We start from the raw sequence: 19,385 nt of genomic DNA, 5'->3' as shown, positions 1-19,385 counted from the left end.
TTATCTAAAACAATTTTTTGAGACACATCATGACTTCAAATGAATGAAAACAGCAGTGTGCCACTTGCACATCTTCGCCACATGCCAGTTCAGTGTGCCACTTGTGGCATCAAATGGATGTCATGTGAATCAAGAAGTGTTGCGTCCCCACCACAGCATCTCTGTGAATTGCTCTATATGTTAACATGAAGATGGCGCAAAACACTGCCACTACCCTGTCAGATGTCCACACTGTGCCATTTCTATGTGAATTGAGCCTAAAAGTGGTCCTTGCTGCCAAAAGCCTGACAGAAAAGAGAACAAAATCCTTTGGTAACAAATAATTTAATTAAGATAGTTAAAATTAATTAACTATAATGTAATTAAAGAAATAATTTATATTTTTAAATTTTAATGTAAACGCCTAATTAAATAAAATTTTTGACATTACCAGCAGTATAAGAGCCAATCCTGTTTGTTTATGTCTTTCCATTATAAGTATTTAAAAAAATGGCAGAAATATATTATTTTCAATGTACACTTAGGTATAGATATCATCAATAATAATTTTTTTTGTTTTAACAATACAAATTCTCTTTTCTAGGGATGAATCTTGAAAGAAATGGAGAAACCTGAAAGATATGTTCAGGAACAATATGCAAACTCTGCAATCTAAATCTAGTTCTGCTTTCAGTCCCTCCACACAAAGAGTGGAAATAAGCAATTCTCATGGAAATCAACAGGGATGTTGCTCTTCACAGCCCAATGGTAAGAAACCTTATGTCTCCCTTCAGTGACTGACATTGGTAGCAAAATCACTGATGCCGATGTCACGCAACCTAACATGCAACAGGGCACAATGGCTAACTGTCCTGAAGATGATAGTAGGTTTTCCACACAACACCATTCTGAGAATAGCATATGGAAAAATGATTGAAAAAGTAAATGTTGAAACTGGAGGGGGAAAAATTCTATTTTAAATATGGGAAATAAACAGATGCTATGGGGGATTGTAGTGCTTCGTGAATTTCAATGTAAATTCTAGGGACACTTGGTCTTCCACAGTCTCGAACACTCGATAGTTTAAGTATGAGTGTGAGAGAGTGGAGATGTGTCTACCACGCAACTGGTTTTTGTGTGTGTAGGATGGACATGTATTGGGAGAATACTCCATTCGTGGCGGTCGATCGGGGCAGACAAGTGTTTGCCGCTCACGCCATATAAGCTGTATGTGACATACAAGGAACAAGCACGCGTTATACCTTGACAGTGTAATGAATGTGATTGTTATGAACGAACAAATGAAATATGATTTGACTAGAGACTTTTAATTCGGGTGTTAGACTTGCTAGAAGCAAGAACAGTCTTTGAATTTCTGGTGGTTATTAAAATCACCACATTGTAAATATACTTAATTGTATCTGACGGTTAAAGACACAATTGACTAGCAAGAATTTGTATACTTATGTGAGACCTCCCCCCATGAACCATGGACCATGCCGTTGGTGGGGAGGCTTGAGTGCCTCAGCGATACAGATAGCCGTACCGTAGGTGCAACCACAACAGAGGGGTATCTGTTGAGAGGCCAGACAAACGTGTGGTTCCTGAAGAGGGGCAGCAGCCTTTTCAGTAGTTGCAAGGGCAACAATCTGGATGATTGACTGATCTGGCCTTGTAAAAATAACCAAAACGGCCTTGCTGTGCTGGTATTGTGAACGGCTGAAAGCAAGGGGAAACTACGGCCGTAATTTTTCCCGAGGGCATGCAGCTTTACTGTATGACTAAATGATGATGGCGTCCTCTAGGGTAAAATATTCCGGAGGTAAAATAGTCCCCCATTCGGATCTCCGGGAGGGAACTACTCAAGAGGATGTCGTTATCAAGAGAAAGAAAACTGTCGTTCTACGGATCGGAGCGTGGAATGTCAGATCCCTTAATCGGGCAGGTAGGTTAGAAAATTTAAAAAGGGAAATGGATAGGTTAAAGTTAGATATAGTGGGAATTAGTGAAGTTCGGTGGGAGGAGGAACAAGATTTATGGTCAAGTGGCTACAGGGTTATAAACGCAAAATCAAATAGGGGTAACGCAGGAGTAGGTTTAATAATGAATAGGAAAATAGGAATGCAGGTAAGCTACTACAAACAGCATACTGAATGCATTATTGTGGCCAAGATAGATACAAAGCCCACACCTACTACAGTAGTACAAGTTTATATGCCAACTAGCTCTGCAGATGACAAAGAAATTGAAGAAATGTATGATGAAATAAAAGAAATTATTCAGATAGCGAAGGGTGACGAAAATTTACTAGTCATAGTTGACTGGAATTCGGTAGTAGGAAAAGGGAGAGAAGGAAACGTAGTAGGTGAATATGGATTGGGACTAAGAAATGAAAGAGGAAGCCGCCTGGTAGAATTTTGCACAGAGCACAACTTAATCATAGCTAACACTTGGTTCAAGAATCATAAAAGAAGACTGTATACATGGAAGAATCCTGGAGATACTAGAAGGTATCAGATAGATTATATAATGGTAAGACAGAGATTTAGGAACATTTCCAGGGGCAGATGTAGACTCTGACCACAATCTATTGGTTATGACCTGTAGATTAAAACTGAAGAAACTGCAGAAACGTGGGAATTTAAGGAGATGGGACCTGGATAAACTGACTAAACCAGAGGTTGTACAGAGTTTCAGGGAGAGAATAAGGGAACAGCTGACAGGAATGGGGGAAAGAAATACAGTAGAAGAAGAATGGGTAGCTCTGAGGGATGAAGTAGTGAAGGCAGCAGAGGATCAAGTAGGTAAAAAGACGAGGGCTAGTAGAAATCCTTGGGTAACAGAAGAAATACTGAACTTAATTGATGAAAGGAGAAAATATAAAAATGCAGTAAATGAAGCAGGCAAAATGGAATACAAACGTCTCAAAAATGAGATCGACAGGAAGTGCAAAATGGCTAAGCAGGAATGGCTAGAGGACAAATGTAAGGATGTAGAGGTTTATCTCACTAGGGGTAAGATAGATACTGCCTACAGGAAAATTAAAGAGACCTTTGGAGCCAAGAGAACCACTTGCATGAACATCAAGAGCTCAGATGGAAACCCAGTTCTAAGCAAAGAAGGGAAAGCAGAAAGGTGGAAGGAGTATATAGAGGGTCTATACAGGGGCGATGTACTTGAGGACAATATTATGGAAATGGAAGAGGATGTAGATGAAGATGAAATGGGAGATACGAAACTGCGTGAAGAGTTTGACAGAGCACTGAAAGACCTGAGTCGAAACAAGGCCCCCGGAGTAGACAACATTCCATTAGAACTACTGACAGCCTTGGGAGAGCCAGTCCTGACAAAACTCTACCATCTGGTGAGCAAGATGTATGAAACAGGTGAAACACCCTCAGACTTCAAGAACAATATAATAATTCCAATCCCAAAGAAAGCAGGTGTTGACAGATGTGAAAATTACCGAACTATCAGTTTAATAAGTCACAGCTGCAAAATACTAATGCGAATTCTTTACAGACGAATGGAAAAATTATTAGAAGCCGATCTTGGAGAAGATCAGTTTGGATTCCATAGAAATGTTGGAACACGTGAGGCAATACTGACCCTACGACTTATCTTAGAAGCTACACTAAGGAAGGGCAAACCTACGTTTCTAGCATTTGTAGACTTAGAGAAAGCTTTTGACAATGTTGACTGGAATACTCTCTTTCAAATTCTGATGGTGGCAGGGGTAAAATACAGGGAGAGAAAGGCTATTTACAATTTGTACAGAAACCAGATGGCAGTTATAAGAGTCGAGGGACATGAAAGGGAAGCAGTGGTTGGGAAGGGAGTGAGACAGTGTTGTAGTCTCTCCCCGATGTTATTCAACCTGTATACTGAGCAAGCAGTGAAGGAAACAAAAGAAAAATTCGGAGTAGGTATTAAAATCCATGGAGAAGAAATAAAAACTTTAAGGTTCGCAGATGACATCGTAATTCTGTCAGAGACAGCAAAGGACTTGGAAGAGCAGTTGAACGGAATGGATAGTGTCTTGAAAGGAGGATATAAGATGAACATCAACAAAAGCAAAACGAGGATAATGGAATGTAGTCGAATTAAGTCGAGTGATGCTGAGGGAATTAGATTAGGCAATGAGACACTTAAAGTAGTAAAGAAGTTTTGCTATTTGGGAAGCAAAATAACTGATGATGGTCGAAGTAGAGAGGATATAAAATGGAGACTGGCAATGGCAAGGAAAGCATTTCTAAAGAAGAGGTATTTGTTAACATCGAGTACAGATTTAAGTGTCAGGAAGTCATTTCTGAAAGAATTTGTATGGAGCGTAGCCATGTATGAAAGTGAAACATGGACGATAAATAGTTTGGATAAGAAGAGAATAGAAGCTTTCGAAATGTGGTGCTACAGAAGAATGCTGAAGATTTGATGGGTAGATCACATAACTAATGAGGAAGTATTGAATAGGATTGGGGAGAAGATAAGTTTGTGGCACAACTTGACCAGAAGAAGGGACCGGTTGGTAGGACATGTTCTGAGGGATCAAAGGATCACCAATTTAGTATTGGAGGGCAGCGTGGAGGGTAAAAATCGTAGAGGGAGACCAAGAGATGAATACACTAAGCAGAGTCAGAAGGATGTAGGTTGCAGTAGGTACTGGGAGATGAAGAAAAAATGGTTCAAATGGCTCTGAGCACTATGGGACTTAACTGCTGTGGTCATCAGTCCCCTAGAACTTAGAACTACTTAAACCTAACTAACCTAAAAACATCACACACATCCATGCCCGAGGCAGGATTCGAACCTGCGACCGTAGCAGTCGCGTGGTTCTAGACTGAGCGCCTAGAACCGCTAGACCACTGCGGCTGGAGAGATGAAGAAGCTTGCACAGGATAGAGTCGCATGGAGAGCTGCATCAAACCAGTCTCATGACTGAAGACCACAACAACAACAACAACATGTGAGACTTGTGGATATGGAAATATACCAGAACTGAACTGAAAGTGTTATTTCAAAAGCAGAGAGAGAGGTGTTTTTTAAGAAAATCCCTCTAACCAGCATTATTTCTTCGGAGAGGAAGTTGTGGAGACGCAGCTGCATATCCAGAGAAAAGGACTGGCTGAACGTTTCAAGTCAGCCAATTGCAATAAGAGAAAAGGAAAGTGCGCAATCTAGTTTTGCACCGCTTCTCTTGTCACCAAATCGTTAGAATGTGGTGACCGATGTGATCAGGTCTCAAAGGAAGAGGAATTTTAAAACAAAATCCAGATAAGAAGATATTGTGAGTTGCCATAGCAGCCAATAGTAACGAGACGGAGAAATTGTTTCACAGAGTTGGATTCTGCGTAAACGGCAAAAAGGGTGAAATTTGATGAATACCAAACAAAAGAAGTACTGCGGAATATCTCAACAGTTAATACAAAGGAGAGATACAACGAGATCTATTCGATGACGAGGATCCAGTGTGGAGAGTAAGCAGCCCTCACCCATATTCGGGGGTGTGGACGCAGTAATCAGCAACTGGCGCCAACTGCTACTCACCAGTGCTGACTACAAATCTGTTCACCAACACCAACGCTGAAACTAACCTTCGACACTGCCAGAGTGCCCATGCTGTTCACTGGCGTCGATTTCACACCTGCTCAGCTACACAGCCTAAGACTCTAGGCCGGGTGAGCAAACGACAAAAATTATTTGAATGTAAAGTTAAGGGCACTGTTCAATAATAGACTGTTAGTATAGTTATTATACTCAGAGGAGAATTTTTTTTAATGATCACTAGATCTAAAAGTAGAATGAATATGGATCAAGAACAGCAACTAGCAGAACCAGCCACTGTTTAATAAGTGACTAGGGAAATGCCAGACTGGTCTGAAATAGTGAATTTAATTAAAGCCAAGCGGGCAGATTCAGCAGCTGTAAACCTCCAAATTACTACTTTAAGCAAAAATCTAGAAGCTCAGAGTTTACAATTAAATTCTAGAATAGATGGACAAAGTAAAGAATTTACAGCTCAAAATACTTCTTTAAGAAAGGATCTAAATATAACCCTAAATGCTCAAAGTCTTAAAGTAGATGCAGTGAAAAGTCAATTAGATAATAAACTGGATGTTCAGAATGAGACTTTAGGATTGTTAAGTGCTAAAGTAGATAAACAAAGTAAAGAATTTAGTCAGTTATGTGAAGGCATGGGAAATTTGAAGACTGAATTTGATGCTTTAATTACTAAAGTAGAGAATTTTAAAATAGGTTTGAGAGAGGAGTTACTTAGTTCGTTAAGTAGTCATGTAAACCATCTGTTCACTGCCTTCCGTAAGACACAGAGTAACCAATTTCAGGATTTGGCAAAGAAACTAGAATTCAGTATTGAAGATAAATATAATAATGTAGAAGCTGAACTTGGTGAAAAATTAGGATCATTTCAAAGTGTCTGTAATGTTATGTTTTATGCTGTAAAACATAGATTACACACCTTAAAGGAGAGTGTTGAGAAACAGGACAAATTATTACCAATAGTCCAATCTCAAATTGCAGGCATTAACATGTGAGTTGATAACATAGAAAGAAATTTTAACGAGAAACTAGCCACTTCAGACATCATAAATATCAGTAATCTGGAGGAACAGGTAGAAGAGATGACAGACAGAAAAGTTGCCACGAGAGTAACCTCCGACAACGTGTCTCCAATTTTATCTTCCGAACTTAGTGGTACTAGGAGAGGCATAGATAATTTATGGAAAGAATTCAAACTTATTCAAGATAGAGCGGAAAACAGAATAACTTTACCTGATGTTGTTTTACCTAGTAAAGTGGTGATTGCTTTTCTGTGGGGAGACTTTCACTCAAAATTTAACGAGAAGTACTGCTTGCCCTTGCTCAAGTGAGGTTAATATCAGATCCATGGGATCCAGGCGGAGTCACATCTGTCTCCCAGAGACGTTAATGTTCTGTGTTAATGGGCAGAGTGATGACCGTCGGATCCGTAGTTGTTTTCAGTGTTTCTTCTGTGCTATTTTTTTCTTCACCAAATTCCCTTCAAATCTTAAACTATTCTGTAATCTACTCTTGAATTCTTAAACTATCCTATAATTTTAGTATGTAGAAAACCGGATATGAGGATAAAGTAGAAAACTTAAGAGAATCACTGATAAACAGTGATCTCTAGACATGAAATGAAATGAATAAAATATTATTAGAGTGAAAGGTATAATATGATGATACTATTTAAACCGAACGATGTCTAGACGACATAAACTGAATAGAGTATTTTATGTGTGTATAAAATGTAGTGTAAAATGATTAACTAAACAATTATATGACTGTGGTGTACAATTTTCTATTTTTATAGAACATTTTATACCTTTTATGAGATGTGATGTAAAGGGGAGGGTTTGTATTAATTTTGGAAGTGGTTGGCAGTGTAAGAACAAGCATGACTAACACCAAGCACACACCACACCTTTCAGACAGTCCTCGCAACAAGTGTGACTGATTCTTCACCATTTACCATTCCATAGGGGTTGCTAAGATTTTTCATCGGGAACTTCAAAGGCAAAGGTGAGAATGTACGTTCTGTAGGAGACATTTAACACCATAACTCGTCCGGTTTCTCACTCTAGTACCAGCGAAGTAGGTATCGTGGGGAAGGGTTTCCTGTCTTTGGGGCTATCTTCTTTCTCTTCTTCGATCTTAGCAACCATTTCTACTTTTTCCTTTCTGACTTCTCATCTGAGTACCAGTCTATCTTTCCCTCTTTACATATTCATATACTTCAATCACTGAAGTCCTTCTTATTTTTCGTGGTTTCCAATAACCTTCAACTTATTTCATATAAGTAGGCCAAAGGATCAGGATACACAGACACACTTATGCATATAAACAACAAAACACGAAAACACAAACAATGAAAGTACAGATAAAAATGATGTAAGAACCATCAAGTGTTGTAAGGAGAAAGAATGTGCACATTGAGAAATATGCACACATGGCTGTTTATTGTGACGGTTCTACATCACCTAGTTACTACAGAAAACTATCATGTAGATGTTTATTAATATGTATATATAGGAAATATATGTATAAGAACAATAATGATTCTATATCGCATATGTACTTAAGGATACAAAAACTATGATAGTTCCACATCAGGGATACAAAAGAAGGAAGTGTGAGTAAATAGCCGAGGAGGAACTAGTGAACATAAGCCAGGGTGGAACTAATTGTGATAATTATTCAAGAATGTCAGTCGAACATTTGTTCTGATGATTTGTAGGATAGTGGGACAAGTATAGCATAAGTAAACATATGATATATTGAATAATATATATGTGGTGTATACTGGAAGCGTAGGAGTGGAAGTGTAATGGAGGACTCTAGGGGATTAAATGAAGCATTAAGAAGTGAGTGTTAAGTGTGAAACAGATTTAAGTTTCCAGACAATATTTAATTATAGTGAACATAAAGATGTATACTAGGGTAATGAACCATGAGGCCTACTACTCAGGAAGGATAAGGAGGGCGCACCCAGCATGTATTGGATATAAAAGGGCAGGTAGGCAGACTGAAGAAAGGCTGACCTATACTGTGCAGGCAGGGGCAACAAGAAGGAGAGTGACCTGTACCATAGGAATTAAAAATGGGCATACCTGCCAAAACAGAAGGAGAAAGGGTACCCATAGGGTCAACCCGTATGTAAGGTGTAGCTACTGTTCCTAGAGGGGAAAGGGCAGTATCGTGACAAAAGTCACAACATTTTGTAGAGATTATTCTGGTAAGTTTAGATTCTCTATTCCACCAGCATTGTTATGTTTTATGTTTATGAATATCAGAAAGAATGCTTTCATATTCCCAGAGTTCCTCCAGACTACAACCTATGGTAGATAATGAAACGAACACATACTAGAGAAAAAAAAAAAAAGAAAAAACAGTACAGAGAAGTAGAGCAACATAATTAAGTGTGTATGACACCTGGGTTTGTGACTGGAAATCAAGAATGTAGTTCACACGATTCCTAGACATAAAAGTACTAACTCCAACAGAAGGTGAAATGCTCAGATAGTTATTGTCAAAACGAAGAAAGAAGAGCTAGATATTAAGTTCATGATTACTTGAAGAAATACAATGTATACTGATTAAAATGCGAATTAGTGTTATGGGAGATATTGATGTACATAATGAATATGTATAAAATATTGTGCGTTTATGTTAAGGGGAGGGATATGTAGTGCCTCGAGGATTTCGGGGTAAATTCGAGAGATACTCGGTCTTCCAATGTCTCAAACACTTGATACTTCAAGTATGAGTGTAGGAGAGTGGAGTTGTGTCTACTGCGCCACCAGTCTTTGTGTGTGTAGGATGGATGTGTATCAGGAGAATTCTGCAATCGTGGCAGTCAATCAGATGGACAACTGTTTGCTGCTCGCGCCACAGTAGCTGTGTATGACGTACAAGGAGCAAGCACGCATTATTTCTTGACGGTGTAATGATAGTGATTGTTATGAACAAATGAAATACGATTTGACTAGAGATTTTAATTCGGGTGTTAAATTTTCTAGAAGCACGAGCTGTCTTTGAATTTCTTGCGGTTATTAATCACACCACATTGTAAACATACTTAATTGTATTTGACAGTTAAAGACGCAATTGACTTGTAAGAATTTGTATACTTATGTGAGACTTGTGGAAAAGGAAATATACCAGAACAGAACTGAAAGTATTATGAAAGTACCTAGTTACTTCAGTTTTGCACCACTTCTCTTGTCGCCAAACCATTAGAAGAAGACCATCATTCCTTTTTTAAGTTTTCTTCTGTATCTGAGTTTGATGATCTCGAAAAGCTCCAGCTCCACTCTAAAACTGAAAGTTATGTATTGGAGACTGTAAAAGAACATGAACTGAGGAAGGCATATCAGCAATATTCTCCACACTATGCGTCATCATCAACCACCAGAAGTTATATTGATTCAGAAAACAACTTTTTGGGAACAAACTGTCTCATTAAACACATGAAAATTTCGAGCATTTAAATATTCTATATAATAATTTGGTTATATTCAAGGTTTGCTTTCAAAATATATATGCATATTATAAAATAAGGCCAATTTTTTGATAACTTAAGACAATAAATTATAACTGAAAGTGGAAAGAAACTGCTTATTTTTTTAAATGATATGTCTGTAATTTAGTAAATGTCTTTCTTACATACCTCGGCATTGCAACAAATTTCTCTTCTGGTGAAAATTGCACTAGAAGATCTGGTCTCTACTTTTCCAAGCTAGGAGCCATTATCTGGAGTATGTAATTTGATGTTTAGACAGACGTTCTTGTGTAAACAAAAAACCTATTTTCATCATTTTTTACATCACATATGGTGGTACTGTCCACAAACTCTCCTACTCCTAATAATGTAATGAATTCTGTGATTTGCCCTGCCATTTGATAATTCATTTTTCCAAAAACAGTTGGTTTCACTCAAAATATCACTCTGTCGCTTTTACAGTGGCCGATGCCACTCACCACTTTGCTGCCTGCTGCTCGACTGTTCATGTAGTAGCCAAGGCCTTACAGTAATTTACAATTTAATGTGAAATCAAAGAAGTAACATTGCATCATTTTTGAATGACCTTCGTTTGTGTTGAAAACAATGTGCTTTTGGCCTCTAGTGTGAAAATTGTACAAATTAGCAGTGAAGTCATGTCATTAGTGTTTTTGCATTTAAATTGACTGCAAAAGAAATTAACAGAATGGTAAAAATGGGGTGGATTGTAAAAAAAGGACTGGAGTGCCTTTGGTAAATGAAGCAGGATTTTCAATATTAAGCGACCAATCTGAAAAATGATGTTTGTTGCTGATATGTATTACATTTATTTCTACTTACAGCAATGAGGCATAGACTTTTAAGTGGAAATTACTAGGAGAGAGAGGAAAACAAACTGCAGCGGAAGAAATAATGACTGAAATGGAATGGAGGTAGACAGGTCATTTAGCTAAGTGATTGTATAGCTGATTAACCACGGAAGTACCCTGCTGGATACCAAAGGTGGTTTGAAAAGTTCTTGGGATCACCACGAGAGTCAGCACTAGTGCAACAGGTTGTTCACATAATATTCACGGGACTGTTGCTTGTAAACACGTGCATTGTCAGTGCTCTTTGAAGAGAGCTATGGCGGTGACATGGCTCTGTTGTTGTTCCCGCGTAGTGATTTGTGAAGATGGAGGGGGGGGGGGGGGGGGGAATTGAGGTTTGAGCAGCTATTAAGTACTTCGTAAAGAAAGGTATGAAAGCAAAGGACATTCATGCTGATTTCCAGAATACACTGAGGGAGTCCGCTCCTTCATATTCAACTGCCACCAAGGGGACAAATGAATTTAAATTTCGTCAGCGGAACTTAGATGATCCGCACAGTGGTCGGCCATGATGTGTCCCTACTCCAGAAATCATTGCAAAAGTGCACAAAATGGTCATGGAGGATCGCCAATTGAAAGTGCGTGAAATTGCTTACGCTTGCCAGATGTCATCTGAAGGGGTATATCACATTTTAACTGAGGAATTAGAAATGAAAAAATTATCTGCAAGATGACACTGGATCAAACACGCATGGGAATGGACATGGCAAAATTACATGAACTAAGGTATGAATTGTTGCCACACCCGCCTTACTCACCTGATATGGTGTGGTCAGACTTCCATCTCTTCCTAAAATTGAATTTTTTTTTTTTTTTTTGGTGGATGAAGATTCACTTCAAACGAAGAACTGATAGCCGGAGTTGACAACTATTTTGTAGGCCTGGAGGAAACTCATTTTCGAGATGGGATCAAGGCACTGGAACACCGTTGGACCAAGTGCCTTAATCTACGAGGAGAGTACATTGAAAAATGAAAAAAGTTTTAGTAATGTATGTTTTTCCTATTCCGTTCCGAGAACTTTTCAAACCACCCATGTATAAGAAAGGACTGAGATTAAAAACTAATGAAAGCTGGGTTACTGACTGGAGAACATGTAAGAGCAGTGTATAGCTCAAGATCATCATAATTAGTGGAAAAGTGTACTCTGTAATAGTATCAGACAGCTGTTGATGAACTATTGTCAGCTGTTGCCAATCACCAAACACCATCTATGTTCTTATTTTTGGGTTACACGTATCATTATAAAGATTAGTATGGCCATATTGAATGCAGCCATCCCCTTCCTAATGTTGAAAACTAAGGATCACATTCCTTATGGGGCTTACCAACTTTGGATGACTTTACAATAACAATCTATTCCAAACAAAAGACTTTTATGATGGCATAATAAGCTGGTTATCAATTTAATTGAACCAGAATAAAACAACATCTATAAAAGCCAAAAAAGGACAACTATTCCATAGAGAATGTGTACTAACACATTATTTCTTCACACCAATGCCATATCTTTGGCAGGCTAAGAATTTTTCACCCTGCCTTTGGCTTGATTGGAATGTGGTTCGAAATCCTCATATCCCAGAATCTTATGATCTCAACCTTCCACTACTAAGCTTCAACCAACAGTTTTCTTCACATGGATTCCTTCAATAAATAAGCTGTTTTCTACTTTGGCTCCACACCACCTTCAGTTCCAACAATATACTTCTTCATCTGTGAACAAAACTGCAAATAATGGAGCTGAATATTTTTACTACATCTGCATTTTTATAAGTAGTGAGCATCTCAAAACACTTGGGCAACTGAGGCTGGGTACAGATTTAGCACACCCAAGATTCTCAAGCTAGTAGATGGTCAATGCTTCCAGTCCTGTAGTATGCTTCAACAACTGTTGTTATGCCAGTAGAATGTTGGGAAGTTTATCTTAACAGAATGAATTGTGAAGTTGGTATATACCTATATAATAAATAAATTTTTAAAAAACCTCATCCTCACAATGTGCCATACACAAATGAGGTGGGTGTCTGTTCATGTGAATCAGGCATTAACAAGCAACATCTGGGGTACCTGCTGACTTTTATTTCAATAACTACTCATGGAACTTCTCTGTAGTCAACTAATTGCATCAAAAAATCTCCCAGTGCTTTGAGATATCCAGTGTTTTTATCATCAGGAGACATTTTAAACATAGACATCCCAGCTTAAAACAAAATACAGCCTCCTTAGTGATGGAGGCAGGAGGAAAAGGTGGACTGGCTCTGTATATGAATGACATAGAATTTAGTAATTTCTTAATTCTTTAGTAATAAGTATCGAAACAGTTTTGTAGCAGTGCACATTCTATCTTAAGCAGGAGTGGCCAAGTATTTGGCTCGCAAGTCATTACCTGGTGTGTCATAATGCTCAGCCTAGCTGCACACTTCTCCCACCACCATGGCATGCTGTCTGAGAGTGAGCATAGATCACAAACAAGACAAATTGTAAGTATTTAAATTTTTTTTCAGCATGCTGAAAACATAAAAATTATATTATCTAGCACAAAAATTCGGCATACAGATAGATGTGGACAGCGTTTTAGATTTTCGCACTCAGGTTATTTAGTTTCATATTTGAAAAAAGGTTTTTCCTTACATACATGTTGATTACTGTACCACTTCTGCTATCTCATCACGAGGCATGGACACACTACCTGAGGAAAACAATGTAGATAATGTGGACAGTTTTAACATAAAAGGATTTGTCTTTAAAATGGGAATTACGGTGGAGATCAATCAATTACACCTGCACATACACAGATGTGGTTTCAACTGATATGGCAAACAGTCTCAAAAACAGATGTAAGGAAATTGTTTTAAGGCCACAATAAATTCTTCAAACCTTGTGTTTTCTTTAATGTCAGTGAGCTTAGGGAACCGAATGGTGTTTGTCAACATTTGTCCCTTCTACGGTGTGATTTATTTTTAATTCATCACTGTAAAATTAGAAATAAATTGTTTCACATCTTTCAATGTCTTCTGTGGGCAGTGTGCAGTCAAGTCCTCTTAAAATGCAAGGTCTGCAATCCATTCCGGACATTCTAATTTTTGTTCCTGCACTCCTTTTTCCTACATAAACTCAACAATAATGGGTTTTAAAGTGAAACATCATTCCCAGAATTATCCTCGACTTAACTATTGTACTTTGCCTCTTTCACTGTCAACTAATCTTTAAATTCTTTCTGGAGGGTATTTTAATGTTGTTTCATGGCAAATTTGCAGAGCTCATTCATTAGGCTACTGCATAATAGATATTGAGAATTCTCACCCCTCTCTTCTCACATTTCCACAATTTTAAAGGCTCATAATGATAAATACCTAGGCTGCCTCTTTTTGTGCAAACAGTCGCTCAACCTCTGAACGTCCTCCCTACCACAAACAAATAGTGAAGGATAAACACTATGATTCTGCCGAGCTAAAGAGAGTTGTGCCAACCAAAAAATGCCACACCGCAATACTAAATTATACGTTGTGCTATACCGAGTACTTCCAAGAAGCACCGAACAAAGATTAGATGGGCGGAGCCTCAGCCCACCTGTGAAATTTGGCATGTGATGGCTGGCCCTAATCTAGGAGAACAATCTGCTCACTTTATGTGTCACTCACAAATCTCTTGAGACTGAGGCTATCACCAATCTTATTTTACAAGCTTGCCTTGTTTGTATGTGATTTTACTGCATGTAGTGTGCTTTGGTGGCCTACATTCAGCTGCCCCATAGTTCAGCTGCTGAGGGGCTCATATCATATGAGTTGTCTCCTAAATATCTTTTCACAGCATGCACTACAGTATTGCAAAACTCTGTTACAAATCTTGCTTGACTGATGCTCAGGAGGTCTCTGAACAGGCAACTGCCTATTCTTTTTTATGTATTATCCAAGATTGGTTGGATCACGTTAAGGGGACCACACCATGGTTCAGGTAGAAAATAATCGATTTTCGGTTTTCATCATATTTCGATAGATTAAGGTTTTATTTAAGTACTCTGAAAAGGAGTTTGCTGAAAAAAACTTCTTTTTCGAACATTTAAAGAGAATTTTCCTACCATGTGTGTTTATGAGCCACACCCACTTTTCTGCATATATTTTAGATCTTTATATCCCCTACATTGCACGTTAGGGATATTTTTTTTTCCTCCCGAGTGTGTTGGCTACCCTTGGAAAGCAACGGTTCATATTCTTTTGTTTCTGCTGTTTGTAAACAACATGCCTTCAAACGCCTTGTTCAAGTGCGATTGCGAGTAGTTGTTATACTTACGTTTTCAGTGCTCGTTTACATGTGTTTTGTTGTGTTTATTGAAGATGACGAAACACAAAGACATTTTCAAGAAACGACAATTTAGAGGAAACAAGTTTAGAAAGCTTTCTGTACAAGAGGTTATGTCGCCTGGCAATGATGTTTCTAACTGTAATTCTTCAACAAGTGCATCATCAAAGAAGCTCTCACCATTTCAAGACAGTTACAACAAATTTACTGCAAGTGACAAGGGGGCAATAACATTATTGTAAATATGAAAATATTATCAGATGTAATTTCTAAATTTGTACAATGTAGACAGTGTGGTGAATCACAGAGTGTGAAAAATTGTGAGAGTTCCAATGGGAGAAAAGGCCTAGCAAATGCTTTGGATTTAATTTGCACTAAATGTTCAGCTGTGATTTAGATTAGATTAATTATTCATTCCATAGACCCATAAAAGGGGGAATCCTCCTGGGTGTGGAACATGTCAGAAAAACACATTACAAAAATTGTAATTAGAAAAACTTGAGTTTCATTAATTCTAATGATCCTAAGTCAATAAACAGTAAAATTATGTTCATGAATTAAATTTAAACTTCTAATATTTACAGGTTTAATACTTACATCTGCTTTTATTAAATCTATCATTCAGACATTTGCTAGTTTCTTGGCTATTACAACCAAGTATTGTCAAAAATTAAGGTAAATTATTCATTTCAATGATCCTCAGTTAAGAACAGTCAGATTATGTACAAAGTTTAAAATTAAACTTCCACTATTTACAGACTTACATCTGCTTTCCAAACATCCATCATTCACACAGTAGGTAGTTACTTGGCTGTTACAACCAAGTATTGCCAAAAATTAAAGTATAATAAATTTTCATTAAAGTGGTCTACTGCACTTGACAAGAAACTCATGGATAGAATAGAAGGAGTTGGCCACCAAAAATTCTTTTAAATTATGTTTAAATTGTGCCTTGTCTGAAAGTAAACTCTTAATGGTTGCTGGTAACTTACTGAAAATATGCATTGCCGAATACTGGACTTCTTTCTGGGCAAGAGTAAGTGATTTTAAATCTTTGTGTATATTGTTCTTATTCCTAAGTTAGTTGGAAAAAGAGATGTATTATTTATAACAAACTTCATTAAGGAATAAATATACTGAGAAGCTGTGGTTAATATGCCCAATTCTTTCAATAGGTTTCAACATGATGTTCTTGGATTTACACTATTCATTACTCTTATTATACGCTTCTGTACTCTAAAAATTTTTTCTCTGTTTGTGGAGTTACCCCAAAATATTATACCATATGACATAATGGAGTGAAAATAAGCAAAATATGCGAGTTTTTTTATATTTATATCTCCTATGTCTGACATCATTCGCATTGCAAACACAGACTAGTTTAAGCGCTTTAGCAGTTCATTAGTATGTTGCTCCCAACTGAATTTATCATCAAGTTGCAATCCCAAGAATTTTACAATCTCAACTTCTCCTATTTCCATGTCGTCGTATTTTATACACACACACACACACACACACACACACACACACACACACACACACACACACACCAGAAGGAAATCTCTTGGAAGTTCTGAACTGCATATAGTGGGTCTTTTCACAGTTTAATGACAGTGAGTTGGCTATGAACCACTTATTAATGTCAGTAAAAATTTGATTAGCTGCCCTTTCTAAATTTATATTTGATTTACTATTTATTGCAATATTTGTATCATCTGCAAATAAGACAAACTTGGCATCTGGTAATGTAACAGATGACAGGTCATTAATATACACAAGAAACAGTAGTGGGCCTAGTATGGAACCATGGGGAACACCACATGTAATTTCTTCCCAGTCAGCTGATGTCCGATTGCCTACTGCTGAAGTGTTACGTAATGACACCTTTTGTTTTCTCTTAGTATGATATGACTGAAACCACTTTGCAGCACTACCAGTGACACCATAATATTTTAATTTACTTAAAAGAATGCTGTGCTTCACACAGTCAAATGCCTTTGATAGGTCACAGAATATGCCAGTTGCCTCTAATTTGTTGCCCAATGAATTAAGGACAATTTCGCTGTAAGTGTAAATAGCTTTCTCAATATCAGAACCCAAACTGTGACTTTGACAGTATGTTATTTTCACTAAGGTGCGCAAGTAGACGCTTGAACATAACCTTTTCAAAGATTTTTGAAAAATCTGGCAAAAGTGTGATCGGTTGGTAATTTGATGGCATTTATTTGTCCCCTTTCTTGTGGAGAGGTATAACTTCAGCATATTTAAGCCAGCCAGGGAATGTTCCTGTGACAAGTGAATGATTACACAAACAACTTAAGATATGACTAAGCTCACATGAACACTCTTTTATTAATTTTGTTGATATGTTATCATAACCATTAGAATGCTTTGATTTCAAGGACATTATGATGGATTCTATTTCTTTGGGTGTAAGTGTCAATTCCATTTTACTGAGATTGCTTGTGTGCACTGGTCTCAGATATTCCATTGCATTATTTACTGAACCTGACAACCCCATGCTATCAGTAACAGAGACAAAATACTTGTTTAAATGATTTGCAACACAACATGCGTTTGTTACCAGGGTTTCATTTATTTTTAGAGCTATTTGTTCCTCTTCATTTCTGGTCCTACCTGTCTCAGACTTAACTGTATCCCATATTGTTTTTATTTTATTGCTGCATGTATTTATCTTCTTCTCATTTCATTTATGAGTTCTTCAAAACAAGATGCAAGTGGCCCTTATGAAATCAATACTAGATTAGTTTATGCCTTACGATCCATTGGTAAGGGCATGGCTGCACAGAGAACATTTTGTTCAGTGATGAACTTACATCAACCATCAAATAACTTTGAAAAACTGACTGCAATATTAGAGAAAGCTGTATGTGAGGTCAGTGAGGAAAGCATGAAACTGGCTGCTAGGGAAGCAGTGGAAGAAAATGATGGATGTTCGGATATTGCAGTTGCACTTGATGGAAGTTGGCAAAAAAGAGGACATACTTCTCTGAATGGAGTAGTGGCTGCTATGAGTGTAGACACTGGTAAAGTTTAGGATGTGTAGATAATGTCTAAATATTGCAAATGTTGTAAAGTAAATGAACATAAAGAACACAACTGTGTGGCTAATTTTAGAGAAACACGTGGTGGCATGGATGTACAACAAATATTTCATCAATCCATAGAAACAAGAGGGGTACAGCACACCAAATATATGGGAGATGATGACAGTAAGGCGTACAACAATGCGGTGAACTCTAAGCCATATGGAGATGCCATTATTAGCAAAATAGAATGTGTAGGCCACGTTCAAAAACGTTTGGGAACAAGGCTGAGAAAACTAACTGTTGATATGAGAGGAAAAAAATTAGTAGATGGAAAATTGTTGACTGGACAGGGTCAGTTAACTAAAACTGAAACAGAAAACTTGCAAGTATACTATGGGCAGGAAATTAGGAGAAATAAAGAAAATCTGGAGGCACATAAGAGAGATGTTTGGGCCGTATTCTTCCATTAGTCCTCTACTGATATTAAGCCATGTCATGGATTGTGTCCATCAGGAGAAAATTCGTGCTTCAAATACAATAGGGCTCAGGCAACTGGAGAACCTTATTCTCAGCAGTATTCTCTTCCTGCTGCTGTTATTACAGCAGTTAAACCTATTTTCAGAGACTTGGCTCATCCTGACCTTCTAAGGAAATTTCTGAATGGGCAGACACAGAACCCAAATGAATTTTTCAACAGCATAATTTGGAACCACCTTCCTAAAACTGTTATTTGTAGGCATGCATACAATGAAACTAGGAGTTCATGATGCTGTTATTACATTCAATTGTGGTAATACTAGGAAGTGTTGAGTACTGAAAAAGCTGGGAATTAATCCTGGTGAAAATATGATCACTGGGCAGCAACATTACGATAAAATGAGGATAGCCGATGCAGACAGGTCTGCATCTAATATGGCCAAGAAAGGAAGACAAACATCCAGGAAGGTGGAAAAGAAGCTGGAAGACCTGCTAGATGCCAAAGAAGGGCCATCATATGCAGCAGGACAGTTTTAATTAACTGTAAGTAACCAATTTCAAAAGTTTTTTCTTTAAGGTCAATTTCCTGCAAACTAAAAATTTTAGTACATATGCCCCATTATATCTTAAACTATCATAGATAAATGAATGAAATTTTCAGAGACACTGCATTA

Source organism: Schistocerca cancellata, chromosome 5 (assembly GCF_023864275.1).
Source record: "Schistocerca cancellata isolate TAMUIC-IGC-003103 chromosome 5, iqSchCanc2.1, whole genome shotgun sequence".
NCBI lineage: Eukaryota > Metazoa > Arthropoda > Insecta > Orthoptera > Acrididae > Schistocerca > Schistocerca cancellata.
Note: the sequence above shows the minus strand (reverse complement) of the source record.